Raw genomic sequence first — 22302 nt, forward strand, 5'->3', positions numbered from 1 at the left:
GAAGCAGGAAAAGATTGTCTTGTGTTCTGTGATGAAGATAAGGAAATGATACAGGGATCTGCTCAACAGGCCTCTACTTGACAGACCAGAGAAAGTCAAATATACACTTTGAGATATTTGTACATTACAACTTACTGAAGAAACAAGAAACCATCAACCCATTATTCTAAAAATAAAATAATAAAGTTTGATAGATTTCCCCTGAATGATTATTGTATTTACAGATTCAAAAGCAACATGACCTAGTTGCTATCATCAGTGGTGTGAAAAAAAAAAAAGAAAAAAAGAGAAAGAGATGCAGGTGGCAGCAGCTTACCCCTTCTGTGGTGCCCCCAGTTGCTGCAAGCTGGAGAACATAGCTGAGCCCAGGAAAGGGAGCTGCACAGAATATTCACAGATCTCCAAAAGAACTGAAAGTAAGGCATTAGTGATGGAGACTGAAGAGAAAACAGGCAAAGAAATGAAGTGCAATGCAATTATTTAGGTGAAATGAATATTTCACCTAACACTATTTAGATAATTGGTGAGACCTGACTAATATTGTAATGTCCATGTACTTATATTTATTAAATATATTTAATGCTTATATTCCCTAGTATTTACATAGGAGAATGTCCTTATTTGTGATACATATACAATAAGTATTCTTACGTGACATAGTTACAGGTTGGCAACATATTTCAAAGTGACAAAGAAGAAATATTATTATTTTTTAATTTCAATTTTATTTTTAATTACAGTTTATTCACTTTGTATCCCAGCTGTAGCCTCCTCCCCCAACTCCTCCCACTCGGACCCTCCCTCCCTCTTATTCTCTTATGCCCCTACCCTGGTCCAATTATAGCGGAGGCCCTTTTCCCTTCCATCTGACCCTAGTCTATCAGGTCTCATCAGGACTGGCTTCTTTGTCTTCCTCTGTGGGACTGGTAAGGCTGCTCCTCTCTCAGGTGGAGGTAATCAAAGAGCCAGGCCATGAGTTCATGTCAGAGAAGGTCCCTGTTCCTATTATTGGGGCACCCTCTTGGACACTGAGCTGCCATGAGCTACTTCTGTGCGGGGGTTCTAGGCTATCTCCATGTTTGGAGTATGAGTCTCAGAAAAGACCCCTGTGCCCAGATTTTTTTATTCTGTTACTCTCCTTGTAGAGTTTCTGTTCTCTCCAGGTCTTTCTATCTCCCGCTTCTTTCATAAGATTCCCTGCACTCTGCAAAAAGTTTGGCTATGAATCTCAGCATATGTTTTGATACCCTGCTGGGTAGAGTCTTTCAGAGACCTTCTGTGATAGGCTCCTGTCCTGTTCCCTGTTTTCCCCCTCTTCTGATGTCCATCTCTTTGGCCTTTCTGAATGAAGATTGAGCATCTTACCCAGGGTGCTCCTTCTTGATTAGTTTCCTTAGGTGTACAGATTTTAGTATGATTATCCTATAGTATAGGTCTAATATCCACTTATAAGTGAGTATATACCATGTATGTCTTTCTGCTTCTGGGAGACCTCACTCAGGATGATCTTATTTGATTCCACCATTTGCCTGCAAATTTCATTTAAATTTCTTTATTTTTAATTGCTAAGTAGTATGCCATTGTGTAAATGTACCACAATTTCTGTATCCATTCCACAGTTGAGGGACATCTGGGTTGTTTCCAGCTTCCGGCTATTACAAATAAAGCTGCTACAAAGGAATGTTATTTTAAGCAATGGAACTGATCATATCCAGCATATTAAAATTTAATTTCAATGACAATAACAAATTGTGACTATTTTGCTAAACAGGTTAAATGATACATACCTCTGTTTGAAAGAAACGTGATTGCTGATAGGTAGAGGATACCCTAGAGTAACACAATAGTGGGGAGGGGGGGACGTGAGCACTGGAGTGAAGATAGAATGTGCTCTGGATTGAAGCTGGATGGTGGTCACTGGAGTCAGGAAGGAAAGTGAGCAAACATCACAAAAATGACATCCTGATATGCCATTGGAAGAAGTGATAAAAAGTTGGAGATGGCTTGGACAAGGGATACAATAAAAACACAGATTAAATCAATGGGAATTATATTTGAAAGAATCTAGAAAACTCACTGGATTCACATTATGTGGAGAAAGCCCAAAGCCATGTCCAGTGGTCTTAATCTTTACAAAGTGTTTTACAGAGCTACTGGTTGTTTCATATCTCTTCATCTAACCTGTGCATTTCCTTGTTCTGGTATTGTGCTTGTTTGAATGGGATTGGCTCAAATAGGCTCATATATTTCAATATTTGTTTCTCAGCTAGTGGACTGTTTAGGAAGGAATAGGAACTGTGGCATTATTGGAGGTATGTTTTGAGGGTGTGCTTTGAGGTTTGAAAAGTCCACACCAGGACAAATCTCTCTAAGCTCTCAGCTATGTTCCACCACCATGCCTGTCACCATGCTCCTACCATTAATGATAACAGACTAACCCTCTGCTATTCTAAGCAAGCCACCCAAGTGAATGTGTGTTTGAGTGTGTGTGTGTGTGTGTGTGTGTGTGTGTGAAGTCACTTTTGTTGTGGTACATCTTCACAGTAATGAAACAATAATAAAACAATATGGAAAATAATTTAAATTATTGAAAATAAACTAGTCATTTTGTCGGATTATGAGCCTTACAAGAGACTTGACAGTGATGAAGATCTTTATATCCATCATCAAGGGTGTGAAGGACATAGTGTCACAGGCTGAAATGATATGTTTGGTCTAAGACAGAGATAATAGCAGGTTCAGTGAGGCCAATCTCAATCTTTAGCAGTTTACTTGAATTCTTGAAACTTAGCGTCTTCCTACTTCAATTATGAGTAATAAGAACTATACCATAGAACAGGATTAGTCTTCCATAATCAATATAGGTAGGATCAGGAATTGTATGATACTTTAAGTGACTTCGAATGGATAACTGTAAAGGCATAAAATAGTGATCCAATGTCTAATGCAATTATTTAAGTTTAAGAAATGATGTCAAAAGTAAATGGGAGGATTATATATAATGCTATAAGGAGGAGCTTTGAATCCGTGACAACAATTAATAGTGCTTTTGAAATCTAGAAAGCCATGGTCTTGCTTTTACTGAAAGAAGGGAAATATTTAAAACTTTTAATACTGCATTGGCTCAGGAAAATTACCTTAAATTACATCCACATCTCTACAATTTTAGATACAGCCTTTGGTACAGTACTCATTCCAGAGAGGTGAATGTTCTTGCTTCTGAGAACAGAACATACTTTTTTCAAAGTGTTCCTTCCTAATCCAATTTTATATAGCTATTTGGTATGGCTACTCATCATGCCAGGGCTCATTTGAAAGCACTTGTTCTTAATTGTGAAAATGAACTGTGCCCCATCCGCTCCCGCTGCAGCTTTTGAGGTCCTCTGTGGCTCGGGTGTGGCCAGGCATCTGCATCCTTTCGACCAGTCCTTTGTACCTCCCGAGCCTAATGTTGTCCCTTCAGCATTAGCTGCTAAGTGATTCCAGCGTATGTCTGATAAAATTTTCGAATACCTGATGCCATTCTCACTACTGATTTGTCAAGCAGGACCACCATCTGTTCCTGAGAATTTAAAATGAACAGGACTGTATACTTTAATGGAGAGAAATGGAGAATTAACTAGAACCACTGTAGTTCTGTCCATTAATTTCTGATATTTAAAAGCACAACAAGATAATTGCAGAAGCAAATAAAGTTACATAAGATTTTCCCCATTTATTTATTACAGTTTATTCACTTTGTATCTCAGCTGCAGCCCCCTCCCTCATGCCCTACCCATCTCAGGTTCCCTCCCTCATCTCATCCCTTGCCCCTCCCCAAGTCCACTGATAGGGAAGTCCTCTTCCCATTCCAACTGACCCTAGCTTAACAGGGCTCATCAGGATTGGCTGTATTGTCTTCCTCTGTGGACTGGTAAGGCTGCTCCACCCTCAGGTGGAAGTGATCAAGGAGCCAACTCCTGAGTTCATGTCAGAGCCCCTGTTCCTATTACTAGGAAACCCACTTGGACACTGAACTGCCATGGGCTGTATCTATGCAGGGGTTCTAGGTTTTTTCCCATGTATGTTCCTTGGTTGGAATATCAGTCACAGAAAAGACCCCTGTGCCCAGATTTTTTGGTTCTATTGCACTCCTTGTGGAGCTCCTGTACTCTCCAGATTTTAATATCTCCCCCTTCTTTCATGAAATTCCCTGAAATCTACTCAAAGTTTGGCTGAGTCTTAGCATCTGCTTTGATATTCTGCTGGGTAGAGTCTTTCAGAGGCCCTCTGTGGTAGGCTCCTGTACTGTTTCCTGTTTTCTCCTTCTTCTGATGTCCATCCCATTAGCCTTTCTAAGTAATGATTGATCATCTTACCCAGGGTCCTCCTTCTTGATTAGCTTCTTTAGGTGTACAGATTTTAGTATGTTGATCCTGTATCATATGTCTAATATCCATTTATAAGTGAGTATATACCATGTGTGTCTTTCTGCTTCTGGGATACCTCACTCAGGATGATCTTTTCTAGTTCCCACCATTTGCCTGAAAATTTCATGATTTCCTTGTTTATAACTGCTGATAAAGGATCTTCACCAACCCTATATCTGACAGAGGGCTAATATCCAGAATATATAAAGAACTCAAGAAGTTAAACAGCAAGAAACCAAGTAATCCAATTTAAAAAATAGGGTACAGAGCTAAACAGAGAATTCTCAATAGAGCAATATGAATGGAAGACAATCACTTAAAGATATGCTCAATGTCTTTAGCCATCAGGGAAATGCAAATCAAAACGACCCTGAGATTTCACCTTATACCCATCAGAATGGCTAAGTTAAAAAACTCAAGTGACAACACATGCTGGAGAGGTTGTGGAGAGAGGAGAACCCTACACCATTGCTGGTGGGCATGTAAACTTGTAAAACCACTTTGGGAATCAATCTGGCACTTTCTCAGATAATTAGGAATAGTGATTCCTCAAGATCCAACTATACCACTCCTAGGCATATATCCAATAGATGCTCAAGTACACAACAAGGTCATTTGGTCAACCATGTTTGTAGAAGCTTTATTCCTAATAGCCAGAACCTGGAAACAACCCAGATGTCCCTCAGTTGAGGAATGGATACAGAAATTATGGTACATTTACACAATGGAATACTACTCAGCAATTAAAAACAAGGAAATCATGAAATTTGCAGGCAAATGGTGGGACCTAGAAACAATCATCCTGAGTGAGAAATCCCCAAAGCAGAAAGACACACATGGTATAGGAATAGTGCTACCTCAAGATCAAGATCCAGCTATCTCCAAAATATGCTCAAGAACACAATGCCATTTGCTCAAACATGTTCGTAGCAGCTTCATTCATAATAACCAGAATCTGGAAACAACCCAGTTGTTCCTCAACTGGAGAATGGACACAGAAATTGTGGTACAGTTACACAATGGAATACTACTCAGCCATTACACAAGATTTTTTTATGAACACTCAAAGAGACTTGACATTTGTATAAATTGAAAAATATGTTTCTAGTATTAATTCAGATATTGGTACATTTGTTTGTTCCCTAATGCTTACGAATATTTATAATGTTCTAGAAACTTGCCTGGGAACTGGAGAAGACGTAGCTAGAAATCAAGTTTGTTGGTCTACAGTATAATTAATTCTGCTGGTATGAAAGTCGATTGCATTGGCACTTACACTTCCATGTCTACCTTTGATATAACTAGAACTCTCTGTCTATAATATGATACACATTTAAATTTAAAATGAAAAGACAGATAACAATTAGAGACATGGATTTGAGAAAATGAAAATTCATATAGTAAAGTTCTAAAGGTTAAAGGAGTTATCCAAATATGTTTTAAAAGTCTGTTTACATATGAAAAATACTCAGTATTCTTTAAACAGAATTTTAGATATGTTTATAACATTTTAAATCATGTATAGGTGTGCCCTGTTGTCTAGTTGTCTCCATCATGGCCAGAGACATTAGATACCCTTCAGCTGGAGTTATAGGCAAGGGGAGATGGCTCAGTTAGTAAAACCAAGGACGTAGGGGCAAGCGTCTACAATCCCAGTTTAGTGGGGTATTTACAGGTAGAACCCCTTGGGCTGGCTTCAGATCGGTAAGTGATATGCACAACACACATATAATAAACTATATACATTACAAGCTCAGGATAGCTGTCTTTTTCATTATTAGTACAGTGATGATCCAGGAACACTTAAAGTAATGGAGTGAGTTCAAGGAACCTGGGTGTAGAGTTTTTACTTATAGTTTATTTCTTCTTATACCACAAACATCCTTTAAAACCTGTGATAGAAGTAAATTTCCCAGGAAATGTTTTTTATATACTTACTATAAAATAAGAAGTGTCAAAATATATATAAAGAAGTGAATTAGACTTGATAATCTGTGATTCTTTATTTTGGCAATCACTTGAATGTGTATTTCTATAAAAAAATCATGCTGAAAATCTTAGAAAAACAAACAAAACATAAGGCCTGGCATGGTGACGCATGTCTTTAATTCCAGCACTTAGGAGTCAGAGGCAAATGGATCTTTGTGAGTTCAAAGATCCTGGTCTACAAAACGTGTTCTAGGCTAGCCAGGGCTACTGAGTGAGGCCCTGTCTCTTAACTAGCTCCCTACCTAACTAACAAATTAATTAGTTAATGTGAACTATAAGAGTCATTGAGGAAATGACATATTAGATCCTAATTATTTGCTGCTTGCAGCTAAGTGACAGATGAGTATTGATTTACCATGGAACTTTGTTGTTTACACATGCTGGACTTTATTGGTCATGGGTGCTTTACCAAGAGTCTGAAACATTCAAAGCCTTGCCTTAAACACCTTTCAGGAACCAGTCTCTGAAGAAGCACCTGTAAGCTTGCCTGTAAGCGTTTCTTTCCTCCTCCTTCTTTCTAATTACAAGTTATTCATTTTGTTTTCAGTTGTAGCTCTCTTCCTCATCTCCCCCTGGCACCCACCTTCCCATTCCCCCATGCTCTTCCCCTAATCCACTGACAGGGGAGTTCCTCTTCCCCTGCTATCTGACCCTAGACTATCAGGTCTCATCAGGACTGTCTGGATCCTCTTTCTCTGTAGCCTAGTAAGGCTGCCCCACTAGAGGAAGGTGAGCAAAAGCACACAACGGAGTTCATGCCAGAGACTGCTTCTGCTCCCTTTACTAGGGCACCCCCACTGAGCCTGAGATGCCCATAGGCGATATCTGAGCAGAGGGTCTAGGTCTTCTCCATGCCTGGTCCTTGGTTGAAACATCAGCCTCTTGATGCATTTCATGCATTCTTGGCCCATTTTTTTTTTTTTGGCTCTGTTGCTTTCCTTCTGGAGCTCCTGTCACCTTCAGATCTTTCTATCTCCGCTTTCTTCCATAAGATTCCCTGCACTCTGCCCAAAGTTTGGCTATGAGTCTCAGCATCTGCTTTGATACTCTGCTGACATTTGCTCAGCTATGTTCATAGCAACTTTATTCAAAATAGCCAGAATCTGGAAACAACCTAGATGTCCTCAAACGAGGAATGGATACAGAAATGTGATTCTTTCAGCAATTAAAAAAAAAAAAAATAAAGGGAATCATGAAATTTGCAGGCAAATTGATGGAACAAGAAAAGATCATCCTGAGTGAGGTAACGCAGAAGCAGAAAGACACACATGACATATACTCACTTATACAAGTGGGTATTATCCATACAATACAGGACAATCATACTAAAATCTATATATTCCTAAAGAAGCTAAACAACAAGGAGGACCCTGGGGAAGATGCTTAATCCTTATTCAGAAGGGTGAACAGGATAGATATTGGAAGCTGGAGAAGACAGGGAACAGGGCAGAAGCCTAGCACAGAGGACCTCTGACAGCATTTTCATAATTAGTGATTGGCGTAGAAGGACTCAGCCATTGCAGGTGGTGCCAGCTCCGGGCTGGTGTTCCTGTGGTGCTGTGAGAAAGTAGACAGAGCAGGCTGGGAGGGGTGAGCTAATCAGGAGCACTTCTCCCTGGTCTCTTCATGGCTCCTGTTTTTGGTTTACACTGAATTTGAATTCTTGCCTTGGCTTCTTCAGTCTTTCCCTAAGATTATTTGGTCATGGTCTTTATGACAGGTGAGGATTTCTGGTGACAGAAAATGAAACATACTTTTTGACACCATAATTTAGCAACAGAAATTTAAATCATGGAAAGCAAAGGCATTTCTACCTTCTGAGGGTGGTTGCTGTTACCTCTGTGAGTCTGGCCCTCTTTGAGCTATTATCAGCTAAGACAGAACATGAACGCTCTGCATGGTCATTGTTTTGCTATCCACATTGTTCATAACTAGACAAGTTTTACCTACTCAAGACCCATTCAGTGTCACCCAAATAGAACGATTTCTGTTCTCAACACGGACCTGATTAGAAAACAAACTGTGGGTAAAACTGCTCAGGTGTGATGATAAAAATCACAGAGGATATCATATTCCCCTGCACTTAGTCAAACTTACCTTTCTCTCTGCATGCTAAACCTTTCTCCAGGGTTCTCAACCATCAAGTTCTGAGACTTACTTTTACCCTTTATCATGGAGTTTCTATTATCATCTGTGTAGTTTAATCCTCAGCCTAGCCAAAGTATCTATTTCCTTCACATCTATAACACACATTTTTAAAAATTTAGGTATTAAAAAAATTAGGTATTGTTTTTCAAAAATAATTTTTTTCTGAGTGTTGGAGGTACCTGGTCAGTTCTTAGGTAACGTCAGCAGTTGTGTTTGGACATAGCTGTCTCATTCATGTAGCGGAACTCTCAGTACCTCAGCACGACTTCTAGAGACAAATCAGTTTCTCTTGCTGATAACCCATTCTTGAGTCACTTAATGTATAAAATATGTAGGAAAATATGAGTGTGCGTAAACGTTAACAAATGAATTCAAGACATTTATGTAAATAAAGACATTTACTTGTCTGTGGGACTGGCTACCCTCATGATAAATTAGAGTCCTAAATTCTGTGAGATGAAAGTGTATGTCGCAGGATAGCCTGATGTTATTTTCTGTACAATCTTGTATTATTTGTCAAACTCATTACCCTTCAGTAATTTAATAGAGTTTTTATTCGTCTTTGCTCTCTGCTTTTATATTGCAGTATAATTGCTTTCTTCCAACCATCAAAGTCACAACAAAGCCTTCACTTCATTTGATTACTTGGTAGAAATAAATTCATTCTCTTACAGAAGAAATACGAGTGCTTTAAATTACACTCAAGCATTTGTTTATTGGAAAAAAATCTTTTAATGAAGTGAGGCCACTGCTTTTTTATTTTCATCTCTGTTCTCTTTCAAAGTATATAGACAGTGTTCAGAAGCAGCTAGGCATGGGACAGATTTGAATTACTAGAGATTCAGATAAAAATTTATAAAGGCTTTTTGAGTAAAATTGTTAGTGTCTTATCAGGGAAATATAAAACTTCTGTAATATATTGTAAGGTAAAACTATATTTAGTATCTGTATGACATCTGCCCAGGTCCTTCTACCTTTCATAGTCTCTGTTGAGAAGTCAGGTGTGATTCTAATGGGTCTTCCTTTATACATTACTTGACCTTTTTTCCTTGGCACTTTTATTATTTTACTTTGTTTTGTAGATTTAGTGTTTTCATTATGATATGGCAGGAGGAATTTCTTTTCTGGTCTAGTCTATCTGGTGATCTGTAAGCCTCTATGTTTAAAGGCAACTCTTTCTTTAGGTTGGGAAAATTTTCTTCTATGATATTCTTGAAAATATTTTCTGGTCCTTGGAGTCTTGAATTTTCTTTTTCATCTATTATTATTATTATTTGGTTTCATTTTTTCATAGAGTCCTTGATTTGTTGGATGTTTATTGTAAGGACTTTTTGTTTTAATATTCTCGTTGACAGATGTATTGATTTCTTCAGTTGTATCTTCTACATATGAGTTTTTTTTCCTCCATCTCTTGTATTTTGTTGGTGATGCTTACTTCTGTGGTTCCTGTTCTCTGTTCTAAGTTTTCAATATCCAGGATCTTCTTAATTTGTGGTTTATTTATTGATTCTATTTCCATTTTCAGGTGTTGAACAGTTTCATTCATTTCCTTCACCTGTTTGATTGTATTCTCCTGAGTGCCTTTGATGGCTTCTATTTGTTTGCTTGTATTTTCCTGTATTTTTTGAAGGGTTTATTTGTTTCCTCCTTAAATGCCTCTTAGAACTGCATAAGCGTAGAGTTAAGGTCATTTTTTTTCCATATTTCAGCTCACATAGAAGCAGATGTTAGTCAGAGAGTACAAGATAGACATATGACAATGCATAGATACAAGGAGATAAGTAAGAAGGAGTGCCCAGGGAAAGATGCTTAAATCTCACTCAGAAGGGGAAATAGAATAGACAAAGTTAATGGTTTAAGAGTGGGAACAAGATAGAAGAGGGAGTGCAGAGAGAAATAAAGGTGAGATCAGATGTGTGGACAGTAGGGACAGGAGGACAGAAGGCCTACAGATTAAAGAGAAAAGGTGAATAGGGGCATCTCTGTGACAAGCTTGCAACCTAAGTCAGAGTAGGCCTCTGAAAATATGAGCAGGATTCTCACTAAGACTCCTAGTAGCAGGGTCCATAGACGCTGAAGAAGATACTTTTTAACTAGACAAGACTCTTATTGGAGGGAGGAGAACATCAACCCACTAACCCTGCCTATAGCACCTTGCAGGGAGAGAGATATAGCACAGATTGAGGGAATGTCCAACCTATGCTTGGCCCAACCTGAGAACCACCCCAAGTGAGAGAGCCAACCCCTGATACTATTAAAGACAATCTGCTATGCTTGCCGACAGGAGTCTATCAGATTTGTCCTCTGAGAGGCTCCATACAGCAACGGTTTGAAACAGATGCTGAGACTCAAAGCCAAACACTGGGAAAAGCATAGGGAATCTAGTGAAAAAGTGGGAGGAAGGATAAAAGTAACTAAAGGTGACACGAACTCCACAAGAAGACCAACAAAGCCAACTAACTAGGGCCCAGAGGAGCCAACCAAGAACTGTTCATGGACTGGACCTAGGTTCTCTACTTATATGTAGGTGATGGTCAGCTCAGGCTTCACATAGGTCCACCAGTAGGGGTAGAGGGGACTGTCTCTCACATGCATTTTATTGCCTGCTTTTTTTTTTTTTTTTTAATTACTTTCTCAGGATCTGCATTGATAGTCTGCAGGGCAGAGCCTTTCAGAGGTCCTCTGTGTCAGACTCTTGACTTGTTCTCTCTTTTCTCCTTCTTCTGATGTCCATCCTCTTTGCCTTTCTGGATAAGGATTGAGCATTTTAGCAAGAGTCTTCCCTCTTGATTAGTTTCTTTAGACGTACAGATTTTAGTAGGTTTATCCTATATTATATGTCTATATGAGTGAGTATATACCGTGTGCATCTTTCTGCTTCTGGGATAGCTCACTCAGGATGATCTTTTTCAGATCCCACCATTTACCTGCAAATTTCATGATTTCCTTGTTGTTTTTTTTTTATGGAAAGAAGTGGGAAACAGATCTGGAGAGGACAGGAACTCCACAAGGAGAGCAACAGAACCAAAAAATCTGAGCACAGGGGTCTTTCCTGAAACTGATACTCCAACCAAGGACCATGCATGGAGATAACCTAATACCTCTGCAGAGATGTAGCCCATGGCAGTTCAGTATCCAAGTGAGTTCCATTGTAATATAAACAGGGACTGCCTCTGACATGAACTAATTGGCCTGATCTTTAATTACCTCCCCCTGAGGGGGAAGCAACATTACTAGGCCACAGAAGAAGACAATGCAGCTACTCCTGATGAGACCTAATTGACTAGGATCAGAAGGAAGGAAAAGAAGACCTCCCCTATCAGTGGACTTGGGGAGGGGCATGCATGCAGAGGGTGGAGGAAGGGAGGGATTGGGACAGGAGGAGGGAGAAAACCACAGGGGGGATACAAAGTGAATAAAGTGTAATTAATAATAAGTTTAAAAAAATACTTTCTCCTGATGGCACTGCCTTACCAGGAATAGCAGAGGAGAACGGACTCAGTCCTCATGTGACTTGATGAATTGGGGTGGGTGAGTAAGGGGCTCCCCTATTCTGAGGAACTGGGGAGAAGGATGTAGGTGGAGGGTGGGACTAGAAGGAGAAGAGGGAAGGCTCTTCAACTGAAATGTAAAAATTAACTAAGGAAAAAAGTTTAAAATATCTAGAGCAACTTTAAGTGCAACCTGAGCGTTGGGCATTTCTGTAAGACAGTATTAAAAAGAACAGGAAAATCAGTGTAGAGTATGTAGGGCAAAAGTTTAATCTCTAGGACAGCAGAGGCTTCTTTTCAATTATTTCTTTAAGTTTTGAGAACATAATATCATTTCTTCTCTTCCATTTCCTACACCAAACTTTCCTTGCTCTCTTTCAAATTCATGGCTTTGATTTTTGTTAATTGTTACATACATATATTTATATTCCTAATTACATAAATATAACCTGCCCATTATGTATACTGTTACTCATATGTGTATGTGTTTAGCACTGACCATATGACATTTGGATAACCAAACGGTATACTCCTCCCCGGGGAAGACTATTTCTCTTTCTCAGCATTCTTTAGTTGCATGTAGCTCTTTGTGTAGTGTTAAGGTTTCCTGCTCCACCCCAATGCATTTCTTGTTGTTGTCTTTGTTCAGCTCATATTTAGACAGTCATGTTGGTGAGACTTTATGAGAGTATCTTCTGGCATGCCTAGGAGATATATTCTGAAAGAAAACTTCCTGACCCTCTGGCTCTTAAAATCTTCCTTCTCTCTATTCAAACCCAAGTCACATGTAAGAGAAAACATATCATAATAACAGCTGTTTTTTCAGCAAGAAGATCCTAGATCAATATGCTTCAAGTCCTAAGAAAGCATGATGACCAACATAGAGTAATATACCCAGCAAAACTATTTACTATAATTGAAGGAGAAAGAAAAATGTGAACAGAGGAAGAAGTCTTAGCTGTTTTAGCATGAGCTGAATTAAAAAGAGGAGATATTTCATAAATACATTGTATCATATTCTGTTGAATACTGAAAAGACAGGTATGTCTCAATTTTATTGAACAAAGGGAAAAATCAAAGGAAGGGAAGGAGTGAGGAGAAAGGAGGTGGAAGCATGGCTGGTTTGATAAAGCTCCTTCTCTAAGCCCATGGATATAGGCCCTCAGAAGCTAAACTTTTTTTTCTTTTTATGTGCTGCATGGTACCATTTTTATAATTGTATTATAATTATTATATATTTGTTGTATAAAACATTGGATTTCATTTTGACATTTTTTTCTTTTTTTATTAATTACAGTTTATTCACTTTGTTTCTCCCCCATAAGCCCCTCCCTCCTCTCCTCCTTGTCCCACCCTCCCTCCCCCTTCTTCACAAATGCCCCTCCCCAAGTCCACTGATGGGGGGGTCCTCTTCTCCTTCCTTCTGATCTTAGTCTATCAGATCTCATCAGGAGTGGCTGCATTGTCATCTTCTGTGGCCTGGTAAGGCTGCTCCCCCCTCACGGGGAGGTGATCAAAGAGCAGGCCAATCAGTTCATGTCAGAGACAGTCCCTATTCCCATTACTATGTAACCCACTTGGACACTACACTGCCATGGACTACATCTGTGCAGGGGTTCTAGGTTATCTCCATGCATTGTACTTGGTTGCAGTATAAGTCTCTGGGAAGACCCCTGTATTCAAATTTTCTGGTTTTGTTGCTCTCCTTGTGGGGTTCCTATCCTCTCCAGATCTTACTATTTCCCACTTCTTACATAAGATTCCCTGCACTTTGCCCAACAGTTGGCCATAAGTCTCAGTGTCTGCTTTGATAGTCTGCAGGGCAGAGCCTTTCAGAGGCCCTCTGTGGCAGGCTCCTAGGTTGTTTCCTGTTTTCTTCTTCTTCTGATGTCCATCCTCTTTGCCTTTCAGGATGAGGATTGAGCGTTTTAGTCAGGTCCTCTCTCTCAATTAGCTTCTTTAGATGTACAAACTTTTAAGAACATCAGTTTGAGGATTGAGGCCCCTCAGCTGTCCTAGCCGGAGTCAGCATGTCCTTCTGATATGTGTACGTCATGAGGATGACTCTCTAGTACAGGGAAGGAGAACATTTACCAGAGAATAAGCCTTTCAGGAGAAAAGATCCTTACATTCTAGCATAGGTGCCCAGGGTGTATTTTGTTTAAGTTATTGGAAAAAAAAAAAAAAAAAAAAAAAGCATTCCTCAAGTCTCTCAAGTATACCACATAATGCCTAATTTAAGTGATAAGTTTCTATATAATGCTGATTAGGCCATTACAAAATATACCATTAAATACTATTAAGGTTTATCTGTTTGCTAATTTTCCCTTTTCTCTAATTTGAAACATTGAACAATATTATCCAATGAAAAGTTGATAATTTAATTCAGGTTTTTTAGTTCATTTTGTTTTGTATTTTTTAATTTTTATTTTTATTAATTATAGTTTATTCACTTTGTATCCCCCCTGTACCTCCCTCCCTCCTCCTCTTCCAGTCCCACTCTTCCTTTTCCCCACCCATGTTCCTCTCCCAGTCCACTGATAGCAGAGGTCCTCCTCCCCTCCCCTCTAATCCTAGTCTATCAGGTCTCATCAGGAGTAGCTGCATTGTCTTCTTCTGTGGCCTGGCAAGGCTGCGCCCCCCTCAGGGAAGGTGATCAAAGAACAGGCCAATCAGTTCCAGTCAGAGACAGTCCCTGTCCCCATTCCTATGGAGACTACTTGGATACTGAACTGCCATAGGCTACCTCTGTGCAGGGTTTCCAGGCCATCTCCATGAGTGGTCCTTGGCTGGAGTATCAGTTTCAGAAAAGACCCCTGTGCCCAGACTTTTAGGATCTGTTGCTGTCCTTGTGGAGCTCCTGTCCTCTCCAGGTCTTAATATCTCCCACTTCTTTCATAAGATTCCCTGTACTCTGCCCAAAGTTTGGCTATGAGTCTCAGCATCTACCTTGATACCCTGCAGGGTAGAGTCTTTCAGAGGCCCTCTGTGGTAGCTCCTGTCCTGTTTCCTGTTTTCTCCCTCCTCTGATGTCACAATGGAATATTACTCAGTGATAAAAAACAAGGAAATCATGAAATTTGCAGGTAAATGGTGGAAACTGGAAAAGATCATCCTGAGTGAGCTATCCCAGAAGCAGAAAGACACAAAGTATATACTCACTCACAAGTGGATATTAGACATACAATATAGGATAAACATACTAAAATCTGTACACCTAAGGAAGCTCATCAGGAAGGAGGACTCTGGCTAAGATGCTCAATCCCCACTCAGTTTTTTTTTTTTTAGTAAAACACAATATCTCTATCCTACAAGCTAAACAAAAGAAAACTTGAATGGGTGGTCTGAATCAATTGTGTATTTAGTGTATAAATCAAGTTCAGTGAGTGACATGAATCTGGTGGAATACAGGTGAAGGTGTTATTTCATTTTATATTTTATGCGTGTAAGATTTGGCAGGTATAGGTAAATAAAAATATCCAAGTATTTGAGAACAATAAATAATAACTTAAATTTATTAGAATACATATTGAAGCAAACTGCCAATTTCCCATAGTTTCAATTCAAATTTTTCTCCTCTCACTCAAAGCAATTCCACTAAAATCAGGGACAAGACAAGGGTGCCCACTCTCTGCTTATCTTTCAATATAGCAGTTGACATTCTAGCTAGAGCAACAAGACAACTAAAGGAGATCAAGAACGTACAAATCAAGAAGAAAGAAATCAAAGAATCACTATTACAAGATGATATAATAGTGTATGTAAGTAACCCCCAAAATCCAACCAGAGAATTCCTACAGCTGATAAACAGCTTCAGCAAGATGACTGGATACAAGATTAATTAAAAAACAAAACAAACAAACAAACAAAAACAAACAAAACAGTGGCCCTCCTGTCTACAAATGACAAACCGACTGAGATAAAAACTAAAGAAAATACACTCTTCACAATAGCCACAAGTAATATAAAGTATCTTGATGTAACTCTAACCAAGCAAATGAAAGACATATATGACAAGAACTTCAAGTCTTTGAAGAAAGAAACTGAAGAAGCTACAGAATGATGTCTTGTGCTTGTGGATCAGGAGGATTAACGTAGTAAAAATGGCCACCTTAACAAAGGCAATCTACAGATTCAGTGCAATCCCCATCAAAATACAAACACAGTTCTTTACACAGTTCTTGAAAGAACATTTCTAAACTTCATATGGAAAATCAAAAAAACCCAGAATAGCTAATACAATCCTACACAATAAGAGAACTTCTGGAGATATCCCCATCCTTGACTTCAAGTTATACTACAGAGCAATAGTAATAAAAACTGCATGGTACTGGCATAGAAATAGACTGGTTGATCATTGGAATCAAATTGAAGACACAGAAATAAACCCACATACTTATGTCATTTAATTTTTGACAAATGAGCCAAGACCATACAATGGAAAAAAAGACAGCATCTTCAACAAATGGTGCTGGCCTAACTGAATATCTACATGTAGAAAAATGCAAACAGATCCAAATTTATCTGCCTTCACAAAACTTAAATCTAAATGGATCAAAGACCTCAATATAGCAACAGATACACTAAATCTATTAGAAGAGAAAGTGGGGAAGAGCCTCAAACTCATTGGCACAGGTGACAACTTCCTGAACAGAAAACCAACATCTCTGGCTCTAAGATCAATACTTGACAAATGGGACCTCTTGAAACTGAAAAGCTTCTATAAGGCAGAGGACACTGTACATAAAATGAAAAAGGACATCTACAGATTGGGAAAAATCTTCACCAGTCCTACATCTGACAGATGGCTAATATCCAAAATATACAATGAACTCAAAAAATCAAACACCAATAAAAAAATAACTCAATTAAAAAATGAAGCCTAGAACTAAACAGAGAATTGTCAAAAGAGGAAGATTGAATGGCTGAGAACCAAAGAAATTCTCAACTTCCTTAGGAATCAGGAAAATGCAAATCACAATGACTCAGATTCCATTTCACACCAGTCAGAATGGCTAAGATCAAAATCTAAAGTGACAACACATGCTGCTAAGGATTTGGGGAACACTCCTCCATTGCTGGTGGGAGTGTAAACTTGGACAACCATTTTGGAAATCAATCTGGTGCTTTCTCAGAAAATTGGGAATAACTTTATCTCAAGACCCAGGTATACCTCCCCTATATATATACCCCAAAGACACTCCAACATACAACAAGGACAATTGCTCAATTATGATCATAGCAGCTTTTTATAATAGCTAGAATCTGGAAAAAACCTACATGTACCTCAACCAAAGAATGAATAAACAAACTGTGGCACATTTACACACTTACACAATGAAATACTACTCAGCTATTAAAACTAAGAAATCATGAAATTTGCAGGCAAACAGATGGAACTAGAAAAGACCATCCTGAGTGAGGTAACCCAGAAACAGAATGACACACATGCTATGTACTCACTTACCAGTGGATTTTAGCTATTTAGTACAAGATGAGCATACTACGAGATACAGACCCAAAGAAGATAATTAATAAGGAGGACTTAAGTGAGGATGCATAAATCTCACTCCAAAGGGGAGATAGAATAGACAGAGGTAGTGGCTAAAGAGAGAGAAGGTAGGAGAGGGGGCACAGAGCGACAAGAGGGTAGAAATCAGACCTGAGGAGAGCAAGGGTAAGAGAACAGAAGGCCTGTAGAGAAAAAAGAAACTGAGGGTGGGGACATCTCTCTGACAAGCTGGAGGCCTAAGTCAGGGTAGGCTCCTGGGATGATATGAGAGGTATTCAAGCAGAGACTCCTAGTAGCAGAGGCTATAGAGACTGACGAGGACATCCTCTAACTAGACTAGTCTTCTAGTAAAGAGCGGAAAACAGCAACCCACCCACAAAATCTTTCACCCAAACTTTACCCTGTGTACAAGATGTGCAGGGATAAACATAGAGCAGCTAGAGCAGAGATTGAGGGAATGCCTAACCAGTGCCTCGCCCGAGTGCCAACCCCGGACAGTAGGAATAACACTCTGCTAAGCTTGCAGACAGGAGCCTGTGAGAGTTCCTCTGAGAGGTTTAACCCAGCAGTGCCTCAGTACAGATGCCGAGACTCACAGCCAAACATTGACTGGTGAGCAGGGAACCTTGGGTAGTAGTGGAAGAGAAAAGGATCTCAAAGTGACAGGAGCTCCACAACAAAAAGAGCCAACTAACCAGGCCTCAGAGGGGTTTGTTGAAACTGAAGCATCAACCATGGGCCACGCATGAGCTGGACCTAGGCCCCTTACAAAGATGTAGCAGATGGGCAGCGTAGGCTTCATGGGGGTCCTCTACTAAGGAAAGTGGGGACTGCATTGGGCATGGACTTGCCAGATTTTAGATCACTTTACTCTGGAGGGACTGCCTTGACAGGCCACAGGGGAAGAGGACAAGTTCTGTCCTCTTTCAACTTGATGAGCTGGGAGTATGGGGAAAGGAGCGACCCTTTTCTGAGGAAAAGAAAAGGGGGTGGGAGAGGAGAGAAGGTGGGACTGGGAGGGGGAGGGAAAGGGCTACAAGGATGTAAAGTGAATAAAATAAATAAATAAGAATTTTTTTTCTTCTCTCAGGTGTGAGTAAGCTTGCTCAGGATTGTAAATAGTGTTCGTTTACTCATTTTATGCTTTAAAACATGTCTTTCAATAGTTGACAAAAAAAAAAAGTAAGCACTGGAGAAAGGATGCTAAAAAGAAGAAAAAAAAATGTGCAGGTTGAACATTCAAAATCAATTGGGAAGCACCTTGTGAACTGTGAAAATGCCCCTGTCAGAGGAGCCCTGGCAGCTGCACCTTAGCTTCTTTGGCTTCTCAGGCTGTTCTCTTGTCTGCTTTAGCCTCTTTCTTCTCCTTCTGTTAGCATTTATACACAAGGACTAGAAACTTTTATTTATTTATTTATTTATTTATTTATTTATTTATTTATTTTGCTTTCCATTTTTTTTTTCATTTAATTTATTTTTTTCTTATCAGTAACATTTTATTAACTCTGTATCCCAGCCATGTCCCGATCCCTCATTCCCTCCCAGTCCCTCCCTCCCTCCCTCATCTCCACCGTGCCCCTTTCCAAGTCCACTGATGGGGGGGAACCTCCTCCCCATTCATCTGATCCTGTTTTATCAGGTATCTTCAGGACTGGCTGCAAAGCCCTCTTCTGTGGCCTAACAGGACTGCTCCTCGCTTGGGGGGTGGGGAGGTCAAAGAGCCAGTCATTGAGTTCCTGTTAGAAATAGTCCTTGTTCCCCTCACTTTGGGAAACCAATTGGTTACTGAGCTACCACAGGCTACATCTGAGTGGAGGTTCTAGGTTATATCCATACATGGTCCTTGGTTGAATGTCAGCCTCAGAAAAGACCCTGTGCCCAGATATATTTGGTCCTTGTGGAGCTCCTATCCTTTCCCCATCAGACTAACTCCCCTTCTTTCTTATGATTCCCTGTACTCTGCCAAAGGTTTGGTTATGAGTCTTTGCTTTGAACTTGAATGGGAGACTGGAAACTTTTAAAATTCACTTTCTCAGTTCCACATTTATCCTGATTCCCATGAATTTCTTTAAAGATACTCTTCCATTTGCTATTTTTGTTTTTTCCTGCCATGGTCCTAAGAGATGTTTTAATTAAAAAGAAATCCAAGAGTATGATCTGACACCTCAGTTAGCAGTTTACCAATAAAAAACAAATACTGCTCCAGAAAAACTATTGAGGAATGACCTACTGTCAAAAACAGTTTCATTCCACAGAAGGAAACCTGGATTTTTATCCCCTTAGGAAATATGCACTCCAGACTATTTATTCTGCTTTGTCTTATTTATCTAGCACTGTTGTATCATTTTGAGAAACTGAATTAAAATTTGGACAAAAACAAGCATTGAATGAACTTGAACCCCATAAAATGATTAGTGAGATAGTATACTGTCCATGTGTGGATTTATATGTACCATTTGTAACTTTTCACTTTTACAAATCTTTGAAAATTCATAGCATGAATTTTTAAATTAATTTAATTGCAACATAGTTTGTATTTCTGATCTGTCTTCTATTATTATTGTCTTCTATTCTTCTGAGGTCTTAACTCTTAAAATCTAGATATTCCTAGTTCTTCAAAAATTTGTTCAGATTTTTCATCAAGTACCATTAGAAATCTTCAAATGGTCAATACCTGTTAGATTTTGGCATATGGGATTCAATATTCATCTATGATATGATTAGTCCATAGTTTAATAGAATTAGTCAATCTCTTGGAGGCAAAATAACCCAGAGGCAAAGAGCTCACACTCCAGCAGTGAATCATGTTTCCATTATTTCTAGATGTGTTTACTCCACCTATAAACTAGTAGAGATGACATGAGTCAGGCAATACAAGCACCTAGAGTCATATTCAATGCAAATACACACTGTATTATTCTATTAGTTCCTCTGTTTTTGAGGTATTATGTCCTAAAGTGCAGGAAAAATAATGTTATTCATATAAGATCTACAATTCATTTGACTCAGTGTACTTGTAAAAACATGTCAAAATCTTAATATTTTTACATGAATTCTGTCAAAGCAAGTTTTTTTCCCCTGAAGTACATATGAGTTGGTAAAGGTAAACAAATTATATTTCTTGATGTATTCAAAAGGAACAGAAATATTCAGTCTGTCAGTTGAAGTCTTCCAAGTCTATTTTCTCTGGCAATTACATTCTAAATTATGGCAAGAATGCATGGAGTGGGTTTACTTTGCTTGGCGCTTGGTTATTTACCCCAAATTCTTCTGTCTTTGTGAGAAAATGGATGAAAATTGGGACAAAAAACAATATATCTTTTTATAGTTTAAAGTAAAGGTTCCTGTCCTGTACTTATTCAAAGTAGGGCGGCCTCATTTCATTTCTTAATGGGAGACTGGCCTGATGTAAAAACTCCACTGAGGTCATACTGACTAATCAGGTCAGCTGGTAAGTACTCTCACTTCTGTGTGGGTGTTTCTAATTTCAAGTTGGAAATATTGAACTACAGTAAATATATTTAATTATGAATTCTTTAACTGTAAAATGGACACATTTCTTAGAATAAAAGGCCATTTTGAGTCCTGATGGGCCAAAATACAATTATATCATCTGATAAGCAAATCAAAATTGTCGATAATAGGATGGTTGTTGTTTTGTCATGGCAACAATTATTCTCCTGATTTAGTTAGACACGTTTTGATTGGCATTATTAACCTAATAATTAGAGCTATCCAAGTGGATTAAATATTTTTCTAAGGTGGGTTAAATAATTTTTCTAGTTCTTTAGAGAAGTAAACATTTTTGCAAGTCATACCCAAGTAACAAATTTTTTCATGAGCATCTCTGAAATATGTGACTTCATATAGACTTTGTTCATATGTTTAACGTCATCACCCAATGTGTAAGCCTCAGCTTACACATTGAAAAACAGTGACTGATAGTATGTTGAGCTTTTTACCATGTCTCTTTTAATTTTCTCCTCATCCACATCTTTGTAAGACACCCACACTCTATAAGTTAATTGAAAAACATAGTTTTGGGGGTTAGTTTTGGTTAATTTAATCCACACTCAGTGTTCATTTGTTTCCTGCCCTTATCCCTGCTTAAACTTTCAGTAACTGTACTTTCATACCATCCCGTAAAACTTCTTTTCCTCCCCTCTCCCTCACCCTTTCTAACTTCCTGTCATCTACAGGTACTCTATATTAAACATAAATCTAAGGATTCAAAGCTTACGTTTGAGTTTTTAAAATTTTTATTTTTTTACAATTTTTTTTCATTCTATATCCTGATTGTAGCCCCCCTCCATCAAGTTTTAAGAGTTTTTTTTTCTACTTCTCTGACGAATCTCAGTGGCTTTATTATTGGGATTGAATTGAACCTGTAAGTTGGTTTTACAATATTGAGGTTTGAATCTATGAGCATGATGAAGCAGGTCAATCTTCTAAGTGTCTTCCTGAATTTCTACTTTCACTGTTTAAATTTTCATTATAAATGTTTTCCACGAGGGGGGATCCAAGATGGCGGTTACCAGCATGCACCTTATCTGAAGGGGAAAAGGACCTGAAACACCAAAATTGGTGAATTAAGGTGCTGCTGAACCCAGAACAGAGTTATCTAGGCTTCCAGGGAGAAAGAGACTAACCATGAACTGAGTCCATCTAGAATCAGATCACCCACAGACTACTCCAGGGACTTGATCCCTAGGCACTTCCCCCGTATCCAACTTCCTATTCCTTCTTTGGAGGA

At 38.9% G+C, this 22302-nt stretch overlaps 1 protein-coding gene across 4 annotated transcripts in view; it reads left to right on the forward strand.

The window, feature by feature from the left end:
• The window catches only part of Ccser1 (coiled-coil serine rich protein 1), a 1241689-nt gene that overhangs the window by 895890 nt on the left and 323497 nt on the right, over window positions 1-22302 (forward strand). The window lies entirely within an intron of this gene.

The sequence above is a fragment of the Meriones unguiculatus genome, chromosome 21 (assembly GCF_030254825.1).
Source record: "Meriones unguiculatus strain TT.TT164.6M chromosome 21, Bangor_MerUng_6.1, whole genome shotgun sequence".
In the NCBI taxonomy this organism is placed as follows: domain Eukaryota; kingdom Metazoa; phylum Chordata; class Mammalia; order Rodentia; family Muridae; genus Meriones; species Meriones unguiculatus.